Consider the following 6,609-nt stretch of genomic DNA (forward strand, 5'->3'; position numbering starts at 1 on the left):
GCCCGCCTGTAAGCTCCCGCCCTGGTCAAGGCCAGACTCCGCCCGTCGTGACGCCACGTTCCAAGCCCGAGCCCGCCCAGCCCGAGCTGTGCCGCGCAGGGGTCTGGCCTGCCTGCCGCCGCCGCGGGAAGGTCGGGGTAACCCTGACACTGGACGGGGCGCGGAGCCGGGCCTGCATTCTAACGCGCCCTGGCGGCGCCGTGGGCGGCAGTGCGTTTCAGGTCCCCGGTCCTACCTTTTCCGGATGCTTTTTTAAAGCCAGAACGGAAGGCATAGTGAATGGACCTGTGTTGGGTCTCAATTACATGTGCTTTACGTTCTATGGGTCTCATTTCAATGGTGGGTGCACACGTGGCAATGGAGGTCCCCGCAGACAGAGTGTTTCCCAAGGTGCAGGGCCATGCGGGGCAGAGGGAGCGTGGGTCTGCGCGTGACCCGAGGCAGCACCGCCTCTTACACGGTCCATCCGAGTGGCAGGAGCCGGGCTGTGGCTGCGGGATTGTTGACGAGCTCATTCCCCTCGTGGTTCCCCTTTGAGGTCGTCACGCTCAGCTGCTGTTCACGTGCTGGTCTGCGAGGGCTGAGTAAGCGCCTGGCTGGCCCTGACCTCGGGTTGGGAGGGGATGGCCTCTGCTTCAGGTTTTGGTGTCTGGGGGGATTGTGTTTTCTTTTTAAATATATTTTATTGATTTTTTACAGAGAGGAAGGGAGAGGGATAGAGAGTTAGAAACATCGATGAGAGAGAAACATCGACCAGCTGCCTCCTGCACACTCCCTACTGGGGATGTGCCTGCAACCAAGGTACATGCCCTTGACCGGAATCGAACCTGGGACCCTTCAGTCCGCAGGCAGCCGCTCTATCCACTGAGCCAAACCGGTTAGGGCTGTGTTTTCTTTTAACACATTTTAGAGACCGAACACTGCGGGGTGGACAGTGTGGGGCAGTGGGAACCACACGACTGAGAACCAGATGCGCCCGGGTTTGCAATCCATCGCTCCCCCTTGTTTGCTGCATGACTCGGGGCAATGAGTTCGCCTCGCTGGGCCTGGGTTCCTCATCTTTGAAGGGACAGTGATATTCCTCGGAGGATCCTGGAGAGGATTCAAGGAGAAATAAGGGTGAAAGCGACAGGAGCACAGCTCGACACATGCTAGCTGTCTTCCTTGCTTGGCCTCTCTCCAGCATTTGAGGGGGGCTTTGGTTTGCTTGGCATTGAAATGACAGCCTGATCTGATCCATGCATTTGACTAACAGTCTTACAATCTTCATGCAATATTTTTCTTTTTAAACTTTCCTAAAAAAGGTGTATTTACTGCATTTATGTTTTTGGTGGTGGGTACTTTATAAATAACTAGTTATTTTTTCTTATGCAGTTTGCATGCTGTGTAGAACATACAGACATGCAGAAAAATGAAAATGTTAGTGGGTAATTTTTCTTTATTTGAAGGAAAGAAAAATTACCCACGAACATTTTCATTTTTGTCTGTCCTTTTTTCTAGTGTTTCTTTTGGTGATTTTCTTAAATGAGAATTTGGGAGACGTTTTTGAAGTTGGAAGCGTTGCTTGTCATGAACAGGAGATGAATAGGAGCTTAGATGAGCATTAATAACATCCGGCCTTTTCCACGGCGCACCATGGGGTGCGTCTGGCGCGGTTTCTGTGTCTCCCGTCTGGGCCAAGCAGAGCCACATTCCATGACATTCTGTGTCCGAAATGTCTCACAGTAGGGTTTCAGGACAAAGCCAGTCTACCAGGCACGAAACCCAGCCATGGGCACTGGTGACAGAGCAGCGGGTACTCCCGGTCCTGTGTGACTCTATGGGCAAAGGGGTGCTTGAAGGACACCCGGAAACAGCCCTGCCCTTGCCAGGACTTTGCCGTACGTCTAGGAACGGCCAGCAATTGCCTGAAGGATGCTGGTCAGTTCACCTAATGGCATCACCGTTACAGCATTTTCTCTATGTGACAGCTAAGGCGGCCTTGAGGGTGTTTGACATGATTTTAAGGAGTTTTTGTGATGTCTGCTCTTACCATTGCAATAATTGAAGCCAGCAATTCTCAAGCTTTTTGGTTTCACTACTCCTTTACACTCTTAAAACTGAAGACTTAAACGGAAGGAGCTTTTGTTTATGTGGATTATATCTATGAACATTTACCATATTAGAAATTAAATTACGAAATTTAAAATATTAATTTATTCAAAAGTATTCACAACCAATGACTTGCTAACATAACATTTTATGAAGAAGAACTACAATTTGTTGTTGTTTTGTTGTTGATTTTTTCTGCCCTTGACCGGAATCGAACCCGGGACAGTTCAGTCCACAGGCTGACAGTCTATCTGCTGAGCCAAACCGGCTAGGCCCTAGGGCAAGAAGACCTACATTTTATAAAAAACTAGAGGCCCAGTGCACAAAAATTTGTGCACTCGGGGTGGGGGGGTCCCTCAGCCCAGCCTGTGCCCTCTCGCAGTCTGGGACCCCTCGGGAGATGACCACCTGCTGGCTTAGGCCTGCTCCCCGGGAGATTTGGCCTAAGATGGCAATCACATCCCTCTGGCAGCCCGGCAGCCCTCAGGGGATGTCCACTTGCCAGCAGGGAGCAGACCTAAGCTGCAGTCAGACATCCTTAGCGCTGCTGAGGAGGCAGGAGAGGCTCCCACCACCACTGCTGTACTGGCAGCCATCAGCCTGGCTTGTGGCTGAGCAGAGCTCCCCCATGTGGGAGCTCACTGACCACCAGAGGGCAGCTCCTGCATTAAGCGTCTGCCCCCTGGTGGTCAGTGTGTGTCATAGTAACCAGTCATTCCCAGTCTTTCTGCTGTTAGGGTCAGTTTGCATATTACCCTTTTACTATATAGGATAGAGGCCTGGTGCACGGATGGGGGCCAGCTGGTTTGCCCTGAAGGGTGTCTCAGATCAGGGTGGGGGTCCTGCTTGGGTGCCTGCCAGCCTGGGTGAGGGGCTGATGGATGTTTGCAGCTGGTCACACCCCCTTTAGGGTGGGGGATCCCACTGGGGTGCCTGGCCAGTCTGGGTGAGGGGCTGAGGGCTGTTTTCAGGCTTGGCCAAGCCTCCAGGCGACGGGAGCTCCCAGCCTCTCCTTTTTTTCTTTTTCTTTTTTTTATTCTGGGGATTTTAGTTACCTTCTATAATTGAAACTTTGTTGCCTTCAGTGGAGCTCAGAGCCGGCCGGGAAGCTTGGCTTCCCCCATCACTGGAGCAACCAAGCCTCCTGCTCGCTTCAGCTTCGTGGCTGCCGGCCGCCATCTTGGTTGGGTTAATTTGCATACAGTCACTCTGATTGGCTGGTGGGTGTGGCTTAAGGCGTAGCGAAGGTACAGTCAATTTGCATGTTTGTCTTTTATTAGTGTAGATAATTTAGTGAGACAAATAGAACCTTTTCATATTTGTGGTAGGCAGAATAATGGCCCCAAAGATGGCCATATCTTATTCCCTAGAACCTGTGAATATGTTACTTTAAATGGTAAAAGGGACTTTGAATGGCTCCTTTACTCATGCATGCTTTTGTAACATCACGTATTGACCATTTAGGAAAACATTGGTTCATTGACTTATCATGATCATCCAAAGGTTGACACATTTTCATTATCCAATAGAAAGAATACACCAGCATTTGTAAAAGTCACCCCCAATCACATCTGAAAAATCTTTAAACATTGGGAAGTTATTAAACTCACCATGGCAGATACAAATATTCTAGAATTCTCTTTTTCACTCAAAAGCCCAAATTATTGTCATTAGCAACGAATACCATCCGTTGTTTCCCTTGAAAGGGCGAGCTTGCTTTGTGTAGATAAGTAGATAAAAAGCTGTGGTACATTTACACCATGGAATACTATGCAGCAGTAAAAAAGAAGGATCTCTTACCCTTTGAAACAGCATGGAGGGACTGAAGAGTATCATGCTAAGTGACATAAGCCAGTCAGAAAAGACAAGTACCACATGAATTCACTCATATGTGGAATCTAATGAACAAAATAGATCCAGAGCCCTGGCTGGTTTGGCTCAGTGGATAGAGCGTCCGTCTGTGGGCTGAAGGGTCCCGGGTTCGATTCTGATCAAGGGCACATGCCTGGGTTGTGGGCTCGATCCCCACTGGGGGGCATGCAGGAGGCAGCCGATCGGTGACTCTCTCTCATCATTGATGTTTCTTTCTCTCTCTTCCTCTCCCTTCCTCTCTGACATCAATAAAAAAAAAGTATATATTTTTAAAAAAAGATCCAGAGACATAGAAGTGTGGAACATACTGTGGCATCTCAGAGGGAAGGTGGGGGTGGGTGGGTGGGAAGAGATTAATCAAGACCTTGCATGCCTATATGCATAAGCCACGGACACAGACAATAGTGTGGTGAAGGCCTGGGGCAGGGGTCGGGTGGCTAGAAGGGGGCAGTGGGGGGAAAACGCGGACATACGTAACACTTTCAACAATAGAGATTTAAAAAAAGGAAAAGCCTATCAAATACAAACGTTGAATGACCTGAGATTGTCTGTCATGGTTCCAAGCAGAAACGGCTTCCGATGGGAAATCAGCTGGTGCAGCGTACACATTAGTGTGACCAGCAAGGGCCTTTCCCGGAGACAACCAAGGTGCTTCAGACTGTGGCAGAGGGCCTGATGCCCACTTCCCCTCTCACCACCAGAGCAGTAAACAGAGTACCAGCGAGGGCAGAGATTCCATCAAAGCGATCCTTCTGCTGCTTGATGAAGGACATTCTCAAGTGAAACTGGCATTTTTTAAAAGTCACCGATTCATGGCCGTGCAGAACACAGGTTCCCGGTACCTTTTGGTGCCTTGGACTTCCGGCATGCTCGGGCACCAGCAGTTTTACCTGCCACAGCTTCGTCCCATCCGTGCACATGGCAACGGGGTCGTAACAAAGTCCTGGTGTTATTACAAAGACGTTGGCTGCACATACCCTGGGGAGCTGCAGGTCACACCTGGAGAGCCTCCGACTGGGGCCACTTTGTCTCCGGTTCACTCCGCCTTCGTTCCATACTTCTGTGGCCTGTATGGACGGGCTTAGCATGTTGGTGTTTGTTTCTTTCAACCATTTCAAGGATGTGCATGCCACCTGGTCATGTTTCTGACAAGACTGATGGAACTCACAGCACATACTGTGCAGGCAATGCAGCAAGTGTTTCTCTTTTAAAATATGTTTTATTGATTTTTTTCTTTTAGAGAGACAGAAAGGGGGAGGGAGAGAGAGATGGAAACATCAGTGATGGGAGATAATCATTGATTGGCTGCCTCCTGCACGCCCCCCAGTGGGGATCGAGCCCCACAGCCCGGAAGGTGCCCTTGACGGGAATCGAACCTGGGACCCTTCAGTCCGCAGGCGGACGCTCTATCCACTGAGCCAAACCGCCTAGGGCATGTTTTCCTTTTAAATAGCCTGGCTTCCTCTTTCTATTTCCTTTGGTTCTGTATACACTCTGGACATGCTGTTTTATGAAGGAGAGTGGTAGCTACCAAATAGTTAGCCCCTCTTAGTGAAGGAATCCTTAGTTGGACATGGAGGGAAAGGATGTAATTCATGTTAAAGTTTTAAATGAGGAGGCCATCACACTGAAGTGGCTCTAATGCCTTGGTAGTCCATGCAAGCAAACCAGAACCTAGACCAGAGTCAATGCCTTAAAGCTGAGAAAGTGAAACTTCACAACCACCAATCAGAGACAGCCAACTTGGTTTTGCCAAATAAGGCAACTGCCTAAACTATGGCCACTGAAATAGTCTCCTTGCTTTGCTTTGCATGTTCTCTACAAAAGCCCCTCCCCTAGCTCCTGTCACTGGCGAGCTCTGACCTTGGGTTTGGTACTTACTACCCAGTTTGGATCACTGTGTGCTCAATAAACTCCCGGAGAAACGTCTTTAACCTGCCTCGGTTACCTTTTGTCATGCATATGTCTGGACAATATTTCATTTCACTACACTTCCTTTTCCTCCACCTCCACATCAAAAGGTAATGCTGGGTTATGCTATGCTAATCAAGACCTGTTTCCTCTGACCTTACAAAGCTGTTTCTATGGTGCAAGTAGTAAATATTCATTAAAGGAAAACTTAAAATTCTCAGGAGGGAAAAGGAGAAGACAGTAGCTAGTTGTCCCACCTCCCAAGCTGACCAATGAGAGCATCTGGTGCATTTCCTTCCAATTGTTTTTTAAAATACAGGATGTGAACCATTTGGTAGCCTCCATTTCCCCCCTTAACAGTGCATTATATTCGTGAATTATTATATAGTCTCTATAAACATAATGTAAAATAGTAGGACAATATTCCAGTGAGTGGATATAGCACACTAATTTAACACTAATTTAATGTTGTACTTTTTAGATTACTTTCAGTTTAACATCTTTTTAGGGCATAGACTTCTTCTTTCTGTTTTTAGAATTCTTTCCTTAGGCTAAATCTGCAGAAATTAAATTATTGGGTGCTTTTAAGGCATCTCATCAAATTGCTTTTTAAAAGACTTGCATTACATTCTCATGCCCCCACAGCAAGGCATGAGAATGTTTCTTGCCTGTACCCTGGCCATTTTTAGATATTACCATTTAAAAAAACATACCTCTCCATTGAAAAATAAAGAC

This window comes from Myotis lucifugus, unplaced genomic scaffold (genome assembly GCF_000147115.1).
Source record: "Myotis lucifugus unplaced genomic scaffold, Myoluc2.0 scaffold_510, whole genome shotgun sequence".
NCBI classification, from domain to species: domain Eukaryota; kingdom Metazoa; phylum Chordata; class Mammalia; order Chiroptera; family Vespertilionidae; genus Myotis; species Myotis lucifugus.